Source organism: Triticum dicoccoides, chromosome 4A, assembly GCF_002162155.2.
Source record: "Triticum dicoccoides isolate Atlit2015 ecotype Zavitan chromosome 4A, WEW_v2.0, whole genome shotgun sequence".
NCBI classification, from domain to species: domain Eukaryota; kingdom Viridiplantae; phylum Streptophyta; class Magnoliopsida; order Poales; family Poaceae; genus Triticum; species Triticum dicoccoides.
In genome coordinates, this window is record NC_041386.1 from 99,549,453 (window position 1) to 99,568,522 (window position 19,070).

Sequence of the window (19,070 nt, forward strand, 5' to 3'; positions counted from 1 at the left end):
CCAATCGAAGGCGACGCGCGGGGAGGCCGAGTGGTGATGAGGTGACCAACTGATGGCGACTCACGGGGCGGCCGAGTGGTGATGAGGTGACCAACCGAAGGCGACGCGCGGGGCGGCCGAGTGGTTATGAGGTGACCAACCGAGTGGCGGCGCGTGGGGCGGCCGAGTGGATTAGACGCGTGGCACGGAGTGATGTTGCGCGGGGCCTCCGAGTGATGTAGACATGTCCCATGGAGTGACGATGTGTGGGGCGTCCAAGTGAAGTAGACGGGTCCCCCAAAGTGACGATGTGCGGGGCGTCCGGGTGAAGTAGACGTGTTCCGCGAAGTGACGAAGTGCGGGGCATCCAGGTGAAGTAGACACGTCCCGCGGAGTGACGACGCGTAGGGCGTCCGAGTGAAGTAGACACGTCCTGTGAAGTGACGATGTGCGGGGCGTCCGGGTGAAGTAGACGCGTTCCACGGAGTGGTGACGCGCAGGGCGGCCAATTAGGTAAGTTGATGAAGATGTGCCCAGTCAAATGGCAACGCGCGGGGCAGCCGAGTGATGGCGTATCTAGCAGACTGACGATGTGCGGTAGGCGAATGTCTGGACATTTAATTGTTCGAGAAAACCTGCACATTGTTCGTCCGAGTGCGGAATCCACCCGAATGATATCGGATGTTTAGTTGCCCGTATGTACAATGTATGAGGATGAACTATGAAAATACACTTAGCTTGTCGGGCAAGCCAATGAAGAGGTGTCCTCCAAATGGTGACGCGATGGCGTCCGAGAGATGAGGACGTGTCCAACTGATAGCCACACGGGGCGACCGAGTGCCTGCACGTTAGTCATCTGGATGGAAATAACATCCGAATAAACCGGGGCATTTTAGTTGTCTGTCCGAATGTATGTCCGAGTGTACAGGAGCACCGGTTCGGAGTAACAGGCAGCTGGGCCGGGACACAAGCTGCATGTGCGCTCGAGGTTTGCGCAAGTGGCTCCGAAAAGAGTGGACTAACACCGGATTAATTGTTTTTTTTGAGAGTACGTCAATAGCGTATCATATTTTTATAGAAGGAAGCAGAAAAAATTACAAGATTTTACGACGATGCGAGCATCGCCGTGAATACACCAACTCCAACTCCTTAAACACAAACAACTACTCTCTCACAAATCTACTCAAGCCTACCACTCCCATCCCCGCGAGCTTCCAAGATCTGATCTCTTCTAGTATTTGCTGAGCTAGCCTCGTGGGGGAACTCACTTGCTCAGCCCGATTGAAAACTCTTGCATTTTGTTGTTTCCAAAGCAACCAGGCAGCGGCAATGACAAAAGTGTCGAACCCTCGTTTGTATGGTTGTCGGAAGTTTCTTCTTGCCCTCAACCACCACTCCTGAAAAGTGTCAAGGACATGTGGGATCTCCACATTGATCTGCATGGTAAGAAAGCATTGGTGCCAGACTTTCCTCGAATAGACACATTGTGCCAAGATATGATCCGCATTATCTTCTTCCTGCATGCACGTATAGCATGCCGAAGGCGCATCCTGCAGCCCATGTCGGGCTCTTCGGTCTGAAGTCCAGATACGGTATTGCACAGCCAACCATGCAAAGATTTTGCACTTGAGGGTCGCCCAGCTTCGCCAGATGCATGTGGTTGTGCTCGATCTCACCAGCCCCTGGCATAGCCTCTCATATGTGGACCTGGACGTATAAGAGCCGGACGGATTACAAGGCCATTGAAAGGCATCCTCAGAAGTAACATCTCTCGGAGTGGTAGTAATGACTTGCTGGAGGTGAATGAGTTGGATGTGAGCCATGAAGGATAGATCGCCTCGGATGCCATTGATCCAAGCATTATCAATCATTGCTTGCTGGATTGTCCTTCTATTTCTGATGCGCACATCAACTGCAGCAACAATCATGGGAGCTACATCCACAGCAGCGAAACCTTGAATCCATCGATCAGACCAAAAGAGCACCTTGTCCCCTTTACCTGCTGTTATGTGGATGGTGCTATCAAACATAGCTCTTGCCTCCTCATCAATGTCATTTGTCAGTCCATGCCACGGCCTCTCAGCGTCAGTGCAACGTAGCCATTCCCAGCGAACACGAAGAGCAAGTGCTTGCAGTTGTAAGTTTTTGACTCCAAGGCCTCCGAACTTTGTAGGTTTGCAAATGGTGTTCCAAGCAACCGGGCATTGTCCTCCGTTGGTTCTGTCTTTTCCAGCCCAGAAAAAAGATTGCATCCAAGTATTGATTTCTTCAAACACCCAGAGTGGTGGGTTTAGAACGAGCAAATGGTGTATTGGTCTAGCTGCTATGACACTCTTGACGAGGATTAATCTGCCTGGTCTCTGAATAAGTCCTCGCTGCCATGCTGGGATAAATTGCTTAACCTGATCTAGCAGCGGTTGCCAATCAGTCCTCGTAAGCTGGTTTATGGCGAGTGGCAATCCGAGATATTTGCATGGAAAACTTCCAGATTGACAGTTTAGGAAGCTTATCACCCTTTCCTTATCCTCTGGATCTCCTCGAATTAAAATGGCAGAAGTCTTCCTGTAGTTGATTCTAAGTCCTGATGCTAACCCAAATATATTTAGTGCCTCTCTCACACATGCCAGGTCAGGCACAGATGGCCGGATGAACAGGGCCACATCTTCAGCAAAGATGGAAAGCCTCTGTGTATCTTTGATGCCCGAGAAGGAAGAGAGCACACCCTCCCTAGCTGCCTTCCCAATCACAGATTAATTGTAAGGCAAGCGCATAGGCAGCAAATTAATCTCGCATTGAAGACCACCTCGTCTTTCCGTTTCCTGTAATTGGGTGCATTTACCTGCATGCACATAATCAAGGAAGACGTGACCCACTCACCTTGCGTGGTTAAATGAAACGAAGGCATCATGGCAAGCAACCGGCGACGGAGGGAAGAACCGCCGCGACCGGGGGCCTGACGGGCTCCCTATTTCAGCGCCGCGCCGGGTCTGCGCGCATGCCGCGGCGACCACATCGGAGAAGCTGGTGAGGGAGGAGTGTGCAGCGTGCCTACGACGCCGGCGGGAGGGGCGCCTCCACTATGGAGATCGCTGTCAAGCGGACGACTGGGCCGAGAAGCTCCGCGTTGCTGGCCAGGCTCATGTCTCTGTGGAGCAGGAAGGGAGGACCGCTGCACCATTAGCATCAGGCCGGCGGCAGGATTCAGGAACACTGTTGGAGGTGTGTTTCCGGCGTGGATGGACATGTCGGAGGTCGGTGAAGCCCGGGAGGTGGCAATCGACTTCATGGAGACGTTGGCAGTTGGCGACGAAGAAGACAGGCGATAGCGGACTGGCCATGTCAGGAGCTCGGCTTCCATGGCCCTCGTCCAAACAGTGGCGTTGTTACTCGTGCTCTCTGGTTGATGTGAAGAAGATGAAGACGCCGTCCTCCTCGTCTTGTATCTTTTCTTTTCCTTTTGATTGATCAAAACTCCACAGGACTCGCATGAGCGTGCGTACATATAGAAAAAACAACCATTATTAGTAGAATAAAGATCGATTGTAAAGCAAAAGACAGGATCGAATGAAACTTCCTGATTCCTCTATACGAAGAGTATCATGTCTTTCAAGTGAGTGGAGCAATGTCTGAAACATCCTTAATCAAATTCTCCATCGATGATTGTTGATCGACGGACGAAGATCGAAGAAATAAAACCATTTGCATCACGGCTCAATAGACGCCATGCCCCACGGTGGGCGCCAACTGTCGTGGTAATGATTCCAACAATAAGAGAGGGGTAGGATAAAGGATCATGATCTATCGAGATGCATATGGGTGACACGGTGGTTTTAGCGAGCTCGGGCCTCTCACGATAGAGATAACAACCCTACGTCTCGTGCTCCGGAGAGGCTTTGTTTTATCTTAGTATGTATCCGGAGATTACAATGAGAGGAGAACGGATCCCCGTAGTCCTGAGACTAATGGTGAAAAAGAGAGAGTCATGGAAGAAGAGAAAGCCCCTGGTCTAGTGGTGGGGGTGGCCTATATAGAGTGTGCCACCCCCTCACCTCCTATGTTACAAAGTGGGGCATGAATGCCATAAAGCCAGCCCACTATCAAGCCTTCACTATGAGAATGATGTCGACTGCTTTGCTGCCTGCTGGTCTTCGTATATCTGAGTGAGTCGTATGGTCGAGTGGTGAACTGTCATCCGAGTGGATGGTATGCTGCTTGGTCGAGTGGATAGTATACTGCTTGTCCGAGTGGATAGTATGTCTCTATGAAATTTACCTGGACCCACATGTTGTGTGGACCCCATGCTTCATGATATGTTGACCCTTCGTGGGCCTACCTATTATGTGTATCCCCAACACCGCCGGAGGGGGCATTGATCACGGAGGGCCTCTACATCAACTCCATGGCCTCTCCGGTGATGTGTGAGTAGTTTACTTCAGACCTTTGGGTCCATAGCTAGTAGCTAGATGGCTTATTCTCTCTCTTTGGATCTCAATACAAAGTTCTCCTTGATTCTCTTGGAGATCTATTCGATGTAATCTTCTTTTGCGGTGTGTTTGTCGAGATCCGATGAATTGTGGGTTTATGATCAAGTCTATCTATGAACAATATTTGAATATTCTCTGAATTCTTTTATGTATGATTGGTTTATCTTTGCAAGTTTCTTCGAATTATCAGTTTGGTTTGGCCTACTAGATTGATCTTCTTGCAATGGGAGAAGTGCTTAGCTTTGGGATCAATCTTGCGGTGCTCGATCCCAGTGACAGAAAGGTAAACGACACGTATTGTATTGTTGCCATCGAGGATAAAAAGATGGGGTTTACATCATATTGCATGAGTTTATCCCTCTACATCATGTCATCTTGCTTAAGGCGTTACTCTGTTCTTATGAACTTAATACTCTAGATGCATGTTGGATAGCGGTCGATGTGTGGAGTAATAGTAGTAGATGCAGGCAGGAGTCGGTCTACTTGTCACGGACGTTATGCCTATATACATGATCATGCCTAGATATTCTCATAATTATTCGCTTTTCTATCAAATGCTCGACAGTAATTTGTTCACCCACTGTAATACTTATGCTATCTTGAGAGAAGCCACCAGTGAAACCTATGGCCCCGGGTCTATTTTCCATCATATTAATCTCCCGTCAACAAGTTATTTCTGCATCGTTTATTTTGCTTTATTTACTTTCAATCTATATCATAAAAATACCAAAAATATTTATCTTATCATTATTATCTTTATCAGATCTCACTCTTGCAAGTGGCCGTGAAGGGATTGACAACCCCTTTATCGCGTTGGTTGCGAGGTTCTTATTTGTTTATGTAGGTACGAGGTGACTCGCGCGTGGTCTCCTACTGGATTGATACATTGGTTCTCAAAAACTGAGGGAAATACTTACGCTGCTTTACTGCTCCACCCTTTCCTCTTCAAGGGAAAACCAACGCAGTGCTCAAGAGGTAGCAGCCCCCCTCCTTCCTTCTCTTCTCTTCCTCCTTCCCTTCTTCTCCTACTTGGACTAGGAAAGGGGGGGACCAAATCCTACTTGGACCGGGAGTCCAAGTAGGACTCCCCCATGGCGCACCCACCATAGGGTCGGCCACCTCTCCTTTCCCCTTTATATACTTGGGAGGGGGCACCCCAAAGACACACCAAGTCTTCTCTTAGCCGTGTGCGGTGCCCCCCTCCACAGTTACACACCTCGGTCATATTGTCGTAGTGCTTAGGTGAAGCCCTGCGCCCGTAACTTCATCATCACCGTCATCACGCTGTCGTGCTGACGAAACTCTCCCTCAGCCTCAACTGGATCAAGAGCTCGAGGGACGTCATCGAGCTGAACGGGTGCTGAACGTGGAGGTGCCGTATGTTCGGTACTTGGATCGGTTGGATCGCGAAGATGTTCGACTACATCAACCGCGTTACTAAACGTTTCCGCTTTCGGTCTACGAGGGTACGTGGACACACTCTCCCGGCTCGTTGCTATGCTTCTCCTAGATAGATCTTGCGTGATCATAGGAATTTTTTTCAAAATACTGCGTTCCCCAACACAAAGGGTTCAACTCTCATTCGACACACACACCATAGCAAGGAGAAGAGGGAGAGCTCTACCCTTCTTCCTCCTCTAGCAATACAGCTCTAGGAGCAACTCTGTATACTCTTGATCATAGTCATCTCAGTAGGACTAGGGGTGTTATCTCTCCGGAGAGCCCCAAACCTGGGTACGTCTCGTGTACTCCCGAGCTCGTGCTCACTCTCGCTTCCGGAACCCGAGGACGTCCTCATGGCTCCACCCACGATAAGCCACCCCCTGGCATCTGTCGTGAGATTACCACGACAGTCCTGTTTTGACATGTACAAAATAGTCTATCTTGCTCGCTTCACTGTTGTAACTATATATTAGCCCTAGTCATGTGTGCTTACAAAAACATCTCAGGATGAAGTGACATTAACACAAAGATCTGAGAGCAGTGCGGCATGGCCGTTACCAAATGATTATGGATTGGAATTGGAATGTGCTGATGTTCTCGAGCATCAACTAGAGGTGGTAAGACAACGTGTACATGATTCTCAACATGCAATCAACATGTTGAGACTAGAGTTGCAAGTATTAGATGCAAGAGTCGACAAAAATGAAACAAGACACTGAGGTAACCACAAAGGAATTGGAGATTTTGCAGACTAAAATTTGTGCTATCTGAATCCGGCCAATCGTATTTTCTGAAGAGATTATGGTTCAAATGGTAAGTTCTATTGATGCGTGTCCATGATGTATGAGCTTTATTTGCCCAGTGTATGTAATTTGTTGTTTTTGTACGCTTTATTATCACTGGTGCCGAACTATAATGCCCAGTGGGTATAATCTGTTGTAATTTCTTTATTATATAGTGTAGAATTATTCTTTATTTCTATGCCTTAGTCTCTTTATTGTATAGTGTAGGTTTTTTAGAGGCGATAGTATAGAGTAGGATATTTCTTTGTATATGCTATATCATTGAAACGGGGGCCAACACGCCCAAACATTACCTGGGCGCCATCCGAACGAACAAACATGTGTAGTCAAAGCTGGCCTTAATTGGGTTGTCAACTTAATATTTAGTGGATCCCAATCGATGTGGCCCACCGTAACAACGGCTCTTAGCACGTCGTTAATAGGCCGAAAGCTTGATAGGGCCGTATAAATGGAAATGGCCCGCAGGCCTCTAGCAGGCTGAAATAAATGTCAATTTTGTCTCGGCCCTTTTACTTGATGGGCCAGTAAGAGGCCGAAAGTGTTTTGGGCCAAAAGAGGCCCAATTTACAAACTAGGCTTTTAACACGCCGAAAGTCGCGTCGGGCTAAAATTGTGCCCTGCGAAACGTGGGCCGCTAATGGACCAAAAATCAGGTGGCACCGTCAAAGGCCCAACTGTTGTGCGGGCCGTTAACAGGCCGAAAGACAAAATGGGCTAGGAATTGGCCTATTTACAGAATGGGCCGAGGAAAGGCCGAAAGTCACAACGGGCTAGAAGTTGGCCCAACTACATAATGGGCCGAGAAAAGGCCAAAAGACGCACCGGCGACATATTGGACCATATCTATAATGGGCTGCTAACAGGCCGAAAGAAGGGTGGGCCGTAATTGGCCCAAAGACGTAGCGGGCTGATACGTCTCCAACGTATCTACTTTTCCAAACACTTTTGCCCTTATTTTGGACTCTAACTTGCATGATTTGAATGGAGCTAATCCGGACTGACGTTGTTTTCAGCAGAATTACCATGGTGTTATTTATGTGCAGGAGCAAATGTTCTCGGAATGACCTGAAACTTCACGGAGCTACTTTTTAGAAAATAAGAAAAATACCTGCAAAAGATGAAGGCCAGGGGGGCCACCACCTTGCCACGAGGATGGGGGGCGCGCGCCCCTACCTCGTGGGTCCCCTGTAGCGTCTCCGACTCCAACTCCATATATTGAGTTTCGACGAGAAAAAAATTAGAGAGAAGAAATCATCACGTTTTACGATACAAAGCCGCCGCCAAGCCCTAAAACCTCTCGGGAGGGCTGATCTGGAGTCCGTTCGGGGCTCCGGAGAGGGGAATCCATCGCCATCGTCATCATCAACCATCCTCCATCACCAATTTCATGATGCTCACCGTCATGCGTGAGTAATTCCATCGTAGGCTTGCTGGACGGTGATGGGTTGGATGGGATCTATCATGTAATCGAGTTAGTTTTGTTAGGGTTTGATCCCTAGTGTCCACTATGTTCTGAGATTGATGTTGCTATGACTTTGCTATGCTTAATGCTTATCACTAGGGCCCGAGTGCCATGATTTCAGATCTGAACCTATTATGTTTTCATCAATATATGAGTGTTCTTGATCCTATCTTGCAAGTCTATAGTCACCTATTATGTGTTATGATCCGTTAACCCCGAAGTGACAATAATCGGGATACTTACCGGTGATGACCGTAGTTTGAGGAGTTCATGTATTCACTATGTGTTAATGATTTGTTCCGGTTCTCTATTAAAAGGAGGCCTTAATATCCCTTAGTTTCCGTGAGGACCCCGCTACCATGGGAGGGTAGGACAAAAGATGGCATGCAAGTTATTTTCCATAAGCATGTATGACTATGTTCGGAATACATGCCTACATTATATCAATGAACTGGAGCTAGTTCTGTGTCACCCTAGGTTATGACTGTTACATGATGAATCGCATCCGACATAATTCTCCATCACTGATCCATTGCCTACGAGCTTTCCATATATTGTTCTTCGCTTATTTACTTTTCCGTTGCTATTGCTATCATCACTACAAAATACCAAAAACATTGCTTTTACTACTGTTACCTTTTGCTACCGTTACCACTACTATCATATTACTTTGCTACTAAACACTTTGCTACAGATATTAAGTTTCCAAGTGTGGTTGAATTGACAACTCATCTGCTAATACTTGAGAGTATTCTTTGGCTCCCCTTGTGTCGAATCAATAAATTTGGGTTGAATACTTTACCCTCGAAAACTGTTGCGATCCCCTATACTTGTGGGTTATCAAGACTATTTTCTGGCGCCGTCGCCGGGGAGTATAGCTCTATTCTTTGAGTCATTTGGGATTTATATCTGCTTATCATTATGAAGAACTTGAGAGATCCAAAAACCAAGATCTCTCCCTCAACTACGAGGGGAGGTAAGGAACTGCCATCTAGCTCTGCACTTGATTCACCTTCTGTTATGAGTAAGTTTGCGACACCTACACCTGCTTCTGCTATTCGTTCTGATATGTCGCATGTTATCGATGATGCCACTTCGGCTATGCATGATACTTATGATGAAACTACCTCTATGCCTGATACTACTTTGCCACTTAGTGATTTTCTTGATGAACAAATTGCTAGGGCTAGAGAAATTGAAAATATTGAATCTGATGATACTGATGAAAGTGATGATGAAGAATCACTTGTTATTCCTAAGGGTTATGTTTTTGATCAAGAAGCTTCTTTCGCTATCTTAGCTTGCGAACATAGAAATGAACTCAAAAGGTTATTAGCTAAATGGAGTAAGCAATCTCTAAGTGCTAGAATGAAACCTGGTCCTGCTTTTGCTACTTCACCTATCTTTGTTACCGATAAGGATTATGAATTCTCTGTTGATCCTGATATAATTACTTTGGTTGAATCTGATCCTTTTCATGGTTATGAATCTGAAACTGTTGTGGCACACCTTACTAAATTAAATGATATAGCTACCCTGTTTACTAAAGATGAGAGAACTCGCTACTTTTATATCCTTAAAATATTTTCATTCTCATTAAAGGGTGATGCTAAGATATGGTTTAATTCTCTTGATCCTGGTTGTGTGCGTAGTCCCCAGGATATGATTTATTACTTCTCTGCTAAATATTTCCTTGCTCATAAGAAACAAGCTGCTTTAAGGGATATATATAATTTTGTGCAAATTGAAGAAGAGAGTCTCCCACAAGCTTGGGGGAGGCTTCTCCAATTACTTAATGCTTTGCCTGATCATCCTCTTAAGAAAAATGAAATACTTGATATATTTTATAATGGACTAACCGATACCACCAGAGATTACCTGGATAGTTGTGTTGGTTCTGTTTTCAGGGAAAGAACACCGGATGAAGCTGAAATTTTATTGAACAATATGTTGATGAAAATAATTGGACACCTCCGGAGCCAATTCCTGAGCCTATTCCTAAACCAACTCCGAAGAAGAGGGGTATTCTATTTCTCAGTCCTGAAGATATGCAAGAGGCAAAGAAATCTATGAAAGAAAAAGGTATTAAAGCTGAAGATGTTAAGAATTTACCTCCTATTGAAGAAATACATGGTCTTAATTTACCGCCTGTTGAAGAAACATATAATCCAAATCCTTCTCCTATTGAAGAAACTCATGGTCTTGATAACCCGACACATGTAGTAAAGGTAAATTCTCTTTATAGATATGATAAAGGTGAAATCCCATTTACTAAATTTGCTAGCCCATGTTTAGATGAGTTTGATAAATTTATGGCTAAGCAAGAAGACTTTAATGCTTATTTTGGTAGACAATTGAAATACAATTCAAATATTCTTGAACACTTGGGTGATTATATGGCTAATGTTAAAGGTGAACTTAAACTTATTAGTAAACATGCTTCTATGGTTACCACTCAAGTAGAACAAGTACTTAAAGCTCAAAATGATTTGCTCAATGAATTGAATAGTAAATATAATGATTATGTTGTTAGAGTGGCTACTAGAACTTGTAGAATGACTCAGGAACCTTTGTATCCTGAAGGCCACCCTAAGAGAATTGAGCAAGATTCTCAGAGAAATAATATAGATGCACCTAGTTCTTCTAAAAAGAAGAAAAAGAAAAAGGATAGGACTTTGCATGCTTCTAGTGATCCTATTGTTGAAACACCTGAGAATCCAAATGATATTTCTATTTCTGATGCTGAAACTCAATCTGGAAATGAACCTGAAACTAGTAATAATGTTAACAATAATGTTCATAATGATGCTCAACCTAGTAATGATAATGATATAGAAATTGAACATGTTGTTGATCTTGATAACCCACAATCAAAGAATCAACAATATGATAAGAAAGACTTTGTTGCTAGGAAACATGGTAAAGAAAGAGAGCCTTGGGTTCAGAAACCCATGCCTTTTCCTCCCAAACCATCCAAGAAAAAGGATGATGAGGATTTTGAGCGCTTTGCTGAAATGATTAGACCTATCTTTTTGCATATGCGATTAACTGATATGCTCAAAACCAACCCTTATGCTAAGTATATGAAAGATATCATTATAAATAAAAGAAAGATACCGGAAGCTAAAATTTCCACCATGCTTGCTAATTATACTTTTAAGGGTGGAATACCAAAGAAACTAGGAGATCCTGGTGTACCCACTATACCATGCTCTATTAAAAGAAATTGTGTTAAAACTGCTTTATGTGATCTTGGAGCCGGTGTTAGTGTTATGCCTCTCTCTTTATATCGTAGACTTGATTTGAATAAGTTGACACCTACTGAAATATCTTTGCAAATGGCTGATAAATCAACTGCTATACCTGTCGGTATTTGTGAGGATGTGCCTGTTGTAGTTGCAAACGTTACTATTTTAACGGACTTTGTTATTCTTGATATTCCCGAGGACGATAGTATGTATATTATTTTTGGAAGACCCTTTTTGAATACTGTAGGGGCTGTTATTGATTGCACTCAATGTCAGTTCTCATGTTAATGGTAATGAGCATACGGTACACTTTCCGAGGAAACAACCTCAAGTTCATAGTATCAACTCTATTGGAAAAATTCCATCGATTATATTTGGAGGTTTTGAATTTCCTCTTCCTACTGTCAAGAAGAAATATGATATTCTTATTATTGGGGATGTACATATCCCCGTCGAGATAACATAGTGTTATTCGAAATTTCTCTGGTTCCATGTTATTCGGAATGAGTTCGTTAACAAGACTTGATCAACCTTGTTAGATGAAACTAGAAGGCACAACCTTCTGCACCCCACTTTTACTTTCTGTTATTTATATTAAATAAAATAAAAATAAATATTTTTTTGTCTGTTATCTGATTATCCGTGCAATATAAAAATATCCTGAAAATAAAAGTTCTCCAAATGCCCTGAAATTTAAATATGATTTTTTCTAGAATATTATAGAATATTTGGCACTGAGTGTTGGGAACGTAGTAAATTCAAAAATTTCCTACGCACACGCAAGATCATGGTGATGCATAGTAACGAGAGGGGAGAGTGTTGTCCACGTACCCTCGTAGACCGAAAGCGGAAGCGTTAGCACAACGCGGTTGATGTAGTCGTACGTCTTCACGATCCGACCGATCCAAGTACCGAACACACGGCACCTCCGAGTTCAGCACACGTTCAGCTCGATGACGTCCCGCGAACTCCGATCCAGCAGAGCTTCACGGGAGAGTTCCGTCAGCACGACGGCGTGGTCACGGTGATGATGTTGCTACCGACGCAGGGCTTCGCCTAAGCACTGCTACGATATGACCGATGTGGAATATGGTGAAGGGAGGCACCGCACACGGCTGGGAGAGATCAACTGATCAACTTGTGTGTCTAAAGGTGCCCCCTGCCCCTGTATATAAAGGAGCAAGGGGGAGGCCGGCCGGCCCTCTATGGGCGCACCAGGAGGAGGAGTCCTCCTCCTAGTAGGAGTAGGACTCCCCTTTCCTACTCCTACTAGGAGGAGGAAAGGAAGGAGGAGAAGGAGAAGGAAGGAGAAGGAGGAAAAGGAGAAAAGGGGGCCTGGCCCCCTAGTCCAATTCGGTTTGGGCTAGGGGGCCGCGCGCCCTGCCTCCTCTCTTCCACCACTTGGCCCATGAGGCCCATTACTTCTTCCTCGTATTCCCGTAACTCCCCGGTACCCCCGAAAATACCCGAATCACTCAGAACCTTTCCGATGTCCGAATATAGTCGTCCAATATATCGATCTTTACGTCTCGACCATTTCGAGACTCCTCGTCATGTCCCCAATCTCATCGGAGACTCCGAACTCCTTCGGTACATCAAAACATATAAACTCATAATATAACTGTCATCAAACTTTAAGCGTGCGGACCCTACGGGTTCGAGAACTATGTAGACATGACCGAGACACGTCTCCGGTCAATAACCAATAGCGGAACCTGGATGCTCATATTGGCTCCCACATATTCTACGAAGATCTTTATCAGTCAGACCGCATAACAACATATGTTGTTCCCTTTGTCATCAGTATGTTACTTGCCCGAGATTCGATCGTCGGTATCTCAATACCTAGTTCAATCTCGTTACCGGCAAGTCTCTTTACTCGTTCCGTAATACATCATCCCGCAACTAACTCATTAGTTGCAATCCTTGCAAGGCTTAAGTGATGTGCATTACCGAGAGGGCCCAGAGATACCTCTCCGACAATCGGAGTGACAAATCCTAATCTCGGAATACGCCAACCCAACAAGTACCTTCGGAGACACCTGTAGAGCACCTTTATAATCACCCAGTTACGTTGTGATGTTTGGTAGCACACAAAGTGTTCCTCTGGTAAACGGGAGTTGCATAATATCATAGTCATAGGAACATGTATAAGTCATGAAGAAAGCAATAGCAACAAACTAAACGATCAAGTGCTATGCTAACGGAATGGGTCAAGTCAATCACATCATTCTCCTAATGATGTGATCCCGTTAATCAAATGACAACTCATGTCTATGGTTAGGAAACATAACCATCTTTGATCAACGAGCTAGTCAAGTAGAGGCATACTAGTGACACTCTGTTTGTCTATGTATTCACACATGTATTATGTTTCCGGTTAATACAATTCTAGCATGAATAATAAACATTTATCATGATATAAGGAAATAAATAATAACTTTATTATTGCCTCTAGGGCATATTTCCTTCAGTCTCCCACTTGCACTAGAGTCAATAATCTAGTTCACATCATCATGTGATTTAATACCAATAGTTCACATCACCATGTGATTAACACCCATAGTTCACATCGACATGTGACCAACACCCAAAGGGTTTACTAGAGTCAATAATCTAGTTCACATTGTTATGTGATTAACACCCAAAGAGTACTGAGGTGTGATCATGTTTTGCTTCTGAGAGAAGTTTAATCAACGGGTCTGACACATTCAGATCCGTAAGTATTTTGCAAATTTCTATGTCAACAATGCTCTGCACAGAGCTACTCTAGCTAATTGCTCCCACTTTTAATATGTATCCATATTGAGATTTAGAGTCATCTGGATCAGTGTCAAAATTTGCATCGACGTAACCCTTTACGACGAACCTTTTGTCACTTCCATAATCGAGAAACATATCCTTATTCCACTAAGGATAATTTTGACCAATGTCCAGTGATCTACTCCTAGATCACTATTGTACTCCTTTGCCAAACTCAGGGCAGGGTATACAATAGGTCTGGTACACGGCATGGCATACTTTATAGAACCTATGGCTGAGGCATAGGGAATGACTTTCATTCTCTCTCTATCTTCTGCCGTGGTCGGGTTTTGAGTCTTACTCAACTTCACACCTTGTAACATAGGCAAGAACTCCTTCTTTGACTGTTCCATTTTGAACTACTTCAAAATCTTGTCAAGGTATGTACTCATTGAAAAACTTATCAAGCATCTTGATCTATCTCTATAGATCTTGATGCTCAATATCTAAGCAGCTTCACTGAGGTCTTTCTTTGAAAAAACTCCTTTCAAACATTCCTTTATGCTTTGCAGAATAATTCTACATCATCTCCGATCAACAATATGTCATACATATACTTATCAGAAATGTTGTAGTGCTCCCACTCACTTTTTTGTAAATACAGGCTTCATCGCAAGTCTGTATAAAACTATATGCTTTGATCAACTTATCAAAGCGTATATTCCAACTCCGAGATGCTTGCACCAGTCCATAGATGGATTGCTGGAGCTTGCATATTTTGTTAGTGCCTTTAGGATCGACAAAACCTTCTGGTTGCATCATATACAACTCTTCTTTAATAAATTCTATTAAGGAATGCAGTTTTGTTTATCCATTTGCCAGATTTCATAAAATACGGCAATAACTAACATGATTCGGACAGACTTAAGCATAGATACGAGTGAGAAATTCTCATCGTGGTGAACACCTTGCACTTGTCAAAAACCTTTTTGCGATAATTCTAGCTTTGTAGATAGTTACACTACTATCAGCGTCCGTCTTTCTCTTGAAGATCCATTTAATCTCAATGGCTCGCCAATCTTTGGGCAAGTCAATCAAAGTCCATACTTTGTTCTTATACATGGATCTCATCTCAGATCTCATGGCCTCAAGCCATTTCGCGGAATCTGGGCTCATCATCGCTTCCTCATAGTTCATAGGTTCGTCATGGTCAAGTAACATGACCTCCAGAATAGGATTACCGTACCACTCTGGTGCGGATCTCACTCTGGTTTACCTACGAGGTTCGGTAGTAACTTGATCTGAAGTTACATGATCATCATCATTAGCTTCCTCACTAATTGGTGTAGTAGTCACAGGAACAGATTTCTGTGATGAACTACTTTCCAATAAGGGAGCAGGTACAGTTACCTCATCAAGTTCTACTTTTCTCCCACTCACTTCTTTCGAGATAAACTCCTTCTCTAGAAAGGACCCATTCTCAGTAATGAATATCTTGCCTTCGGATCTGTGATAGAAGGTGTACCCAACATTTTCTTTTGGATATCCTATGAAGACGCCTTCTTCGATTTGGGTTTGAGCTTATCAAGTTGAAACTTTTTCACATAAGCATTGCAACCTCAAACTTTAAGAAATGACAGCTTAGATTTCTTGCCAAACCATAGTTCATACGGTGTCGTCTCAACGGATTTAGATGGTGCCCTATTTAACGTGAATGTAGCTGTCTCTAATGCATAACCTCAAAACTATAGTGGTTAATCGGTAAGAAACATCATAGATTGCACTATATCCAATAATAGTACGGTTATGACGTTCGGACACACCATTATGTTGTGGTGTTGTGACGCCCGGATAATCAAGCTACAGTAAACCCTTGCTAATGGTGCCACGTCACCTCGATTTTTGTTAATAAACTCATGTTAGTTCGAAACGATTCAAATTCAAATTTTAATTAAAGGCAAACAATAAAAGTTTTCAAATATTAAAACTAAAATGTTCGGAGTGAGCCAAATAATGCATAGGTAATTATGGCGGAGGAACTACACTTTTTTTTAAATGTTCAAATACTCTAAAGTGATTTAAACAGTAGCAAAATCAATTATATAAATGCCTTTGGTATTTTATAAATTGCTAAACTAATTTAATTCGGGGTAAAAAAATTTCATGGCAGTCGGTTATTCTGGAACATTACTTTAGGGGCTATTGTCATATTTTACTAAACTAAAATTAATGTGTAAATAAAAAGAAAATAGAAACAAAAAAATTAAATAAAAAGAAAAAAAGATAAATATAAGACAACCCCGGGCTCTCCCTGGGCCTCGGCCCACTCCTACCCATCCATCCCAATTCCCCCCGCACCGGTTGCCCTCTCCTGTTCCTCGGTCTCAAACCACAACAGGGACGTGCTCCCGCCCGACCACCTCGCCGGCCACGCCGACGAGGAGATAAGGGCGCCACGCCCCGACTCCTCAATCCTATCCCCCCCACTCGCTCGCTCCCTTCTCCCTCTCTACTGTGCCCTGCCTCCCTCCTCAGACCCCCCTCCTTCCTGATCTCCGCCATGGACGCGTCGTCGGCGTAGCCATCACCGATGGCCTCCTCGCTGCCAGAGACCGCGCCACGGGCACCATCTTCGTCGCCTACTTCGACTACATGGGCGAGATCGAGCCGGAAACCACCGGGACGCCCGCTGCTTCCCCGTCCTCAACCTCCATCCGTCTCGGTCGCCGCCGCCGTCGCCAACACCGGCCACCTCTGCTGCTCCTAAGCCACTCGACGGGCCTCCTTGTGCCTGCTCGGTGAGCACATCCTCTCCCCTCCCGTTCTTGCGCCGTAGGCCGCCGTCCCCGAGCTCGTCCGAGCTGTCGCGTACCGTACGTGCGTGTGTGCTGTGACTGCTTCTATGCACGCGTGCCGGCCTCTCCGTGGTCTAGTGCTACTTTGCCTGCTACTGCTCCAACGCCGCCCCGTATGGCGCTCGCCGACCCGCCACACGCGTGTCACCACGCCCGCACGCACCAGCCCTGCCCTTGATCGTGCCCGTAGTCGCCGCGACCGTGCCGCCCGCGCCCAACGCCCCTGGCCTCCGCTGCTGCTCACGCCGCGGCTTGCTGCTCGCCTAAGCTCCTGCACCCGCCCGCCGCACGCACCAGGCGCCCGTGCTGCTCGCTGCAGCTCCGCCTGCTGTACTACTTGCCGCTGCCGCTGGGCGATGCTCTGCTGCCCACCGCTGCGTCTGGCCCTGACCGGCCTTGCCGTGCAGCCCCGCTCCCCGCGCCCTGCCTTGGCCGTCCTTTGCAGGCGCCGCAGCTCGTCTCCGGCGCACACCCACGCCCCACGTTCGTCCCGCCCTGTGCCCGACATGCGCGGCCCCGTGCACGCCGCTCGCTTCGCTGATGCTTTCCTGCTCCCGCAGGTGCCTGCTGCTATGCTACGCGGCTACAGTAACATTCAGTTACTTAGCTAGTGCTAGCTTTTCTAATTTGATATTGTCTGACCCTCCGTACAGCCTCTAAACAACGACTAAACGGCAGTTAAAATGGGTAAAAAATAATATAAGTAGAAAGTATACTTGACAAACTTCATTTTATCCCACTGGACCAAATCTTTTCGATGGATGGATTAAATCCTACAAGAATCACAAAATGCCATCTTCTCTTATAACTAGCATTGTGTGTGTATACAGCCACCACTGGCCATGGCCGATTGCTTGTTGTGTGTGCGTGCTTTGTGTTTCTGGCCGGATGGGCCACTACTAAATGGCCGGCCATAGATTAGGATTAGTCTTATTTAATAACTAACCCAAAACAGGTATTGGTACTAAGTCTAGATGCTATGTAGAATATGACTTAGGGGCCCCTCCACTATTTAGACTAATTAACTAATCTGCTATACAAATGACCCTATGACACTTGGGCCCCGCTATGACCCTGTTGACTAGTCAACCTTGATTGGTAAACTGCTGACTAACCCCCTGGCCCCACCTGTAATACGCTCTAGCTAGCGTAGCTTTAGGTGACAAAACTATTTACTTTTTTCTTAATTCGAATTAATATATTTTAAAAAATTGTTTAGATCTTTGAAAAATCTTAGAAAATAATCTGTAACTCGGATGAAAAAGTTTTATACATGAAAGTTGCTCAGAAAAACGAGACAAATCTGAATATGCAGCCCGTTCGCCTATCACGCATCCCTAGCATAGCGAACACGCAACTTTCCCCCTCTGATTCATCTGTGCGAAAACGCGAAACACCGGGGATATTTTCCCGGATGTTTCCCCCCCTTCACCGGTATCACCTATCCCTGCGTTAGATCACCCCTGGCACCGTGTATTACCTCGTTATGTTTTGTGATGCTTTGTTTGCTCCGTATTTATTATTTCTTCCCCCTCTTCTCTCCGGTAGACACCGAGACCGACGCCGCTGCTACCCAGTACGACTACGGTGTCGACGACCCCTCTCTCTTGCCAGAGCGACCAGGCAAGCCCCCCCCCCCTTTGATCACCAGATATTGCCTATTCTTCTCTCTACTGCTTGCATTAGAGTAGTGTAGCATGTTACTACTTTTCATCATCCTATCCTGATGCATAGCCCGTCCTTGCTACTATTGTTGTTACCTTTACCCGCAATCCTAAATGCTTAGTATAGGATGCTAGTGTTCCATCAGTGGCCCTACACTCTTGTCCGTCTGCCATGCTATACTACTGGGCCATGATCACCTCGGGAGGTGATCACGGGCATATGATATATACTTATACTGTTACATTACTTATGATAATGTTCGGAGATGGGGGCTGAAGAGGCAGGTGGCTCCATCCAGGTAGTGGTGGGCCTGAGTTCCCGACGGCCCCCGACTGTTACTTTGAGGCGGAGCGACAGGGCAGGTTAAGACCACCTAGGAGAGAGGTGGG